This window comes from Anneissia japonica, unplaced genomic scaffold (genome assembly GCF_011630105.1).
Source record: "Anneissia japonica isolate Jap-2015-1 unplaced genomic scaffold, ASM1163010v1 scaffold1889_len2455224_cov183, whole genome shotgun sequence".
In the NCBI taxonomy this organism is placed as follows: Eukaryota; Metazoa; Echinodermata; class Crinoidea; order Comatulida; family Comatulidae; genus Anneissia; species Anneissia japonica.
In genome coordinates, this window is record NW_022752980.1 from 636,329 (window position 1) to 637,692 (window position 1,364).

Consider the following 1,364-nt stretch of genomic DNA (forward strand, 5'->3'; position numbering starts at 1 on the left):
ATGCACAACATTCTCATCTAATAAGTGCATTTCTCATAAAATGCTGTACCAACATGAATATTTTTCGCAAGTGCTGCCTTCAAATAAGCACTTGAAAGCTTATTAGATATGTACCAGTATTTTATTATTACCAAACATTTTTTTAAAATCATTACGTCTGAAACAGTTGTGCGAGACTGAAACTTATCGTATATGTTTTTATTACTATACATAGGATATATATATAGTATAGCGTACATATCTTTTTCATAAGAGCTGCTGTTTTTTTCCCTGGTCATTGGATACAGAATCAATTGGTAAATAGGTAGGACATTGTGTCATTGGTTGTGTTTTATGTGCTGAAATTTGCACTATGTGCTGGCTGAGAATGTATACATTATCCAGTTACAAGGGTTCTTAACACTCTTATTCCTTTGAACATTATTGGTTTGGAATTGGTGTAATATGTTGTTGTTATTACAATCAGTTTACTTTTCCATCAGACTGTGATTGATTTGATTGGCTCTCTGTTATTCTTCAACATTGAGGTTCCAGATGGCATTGGAGGAACAATATTCTGTAAAATGGGCTTTTATTGTTTTATGCATTATTGTATCGCCAGAAATCCTTGAGTGAGAAAATTACGTACATGTCACTCATTATCCCCCATGTATGCGGTGTACTCATAATGATATGTATCCCTATAATTGCAGACATCAATCCAAATGTGAACACGTGTGCAACTGAGGAATTGAATGCTGTAGCTAGTATATTATTAATTATTTTTCATTCCCTGATACCCATTTGCATTATGCTGTACTGTTACGTGAAGATGTTGTTAAAGTTACACAAAACAAGAATTACTTATGAACGTACGACTGAAATTCATCCCAGTAATGGCGGACGAGGGCAAAGAGTCAAATCGGATATATTGACTACACTCATCTTAATTGCATCTGTTTATATTGTCACAGTAACTCCAATATGTGTTGGTATGTTGATGTACCTCACATGTGATTGTGCTAGTTACACATTTCTCGAGTTGGGTGTATTGATTTTGAATTCAAATCTTGCCATCAATCCATTTATCTACTGTATGGCATGCAAGGATTTTCAAAGAGGACTTCGAAAGATCAGAGATGAAATATTTCATGGTTAGAAACACAAAAATATCTCTTAGGTTTAGTGTGTTGTTTCTAGAGTTAAATTTTATTATTAATCCATTTAGCATCAGTGGCGTTTAAGAAGCCTTGAAATGGGGTGCTGATAGGGAGTGGTGCATGGTAAAGTGGGTGAGCACGATGACCAAAAAATAATAATAAGTCGACTTCAGGTGATTTTTAACTTCTTTTTTTTGGGGTGGGGGGGGGCGACTGGCGGCGGGT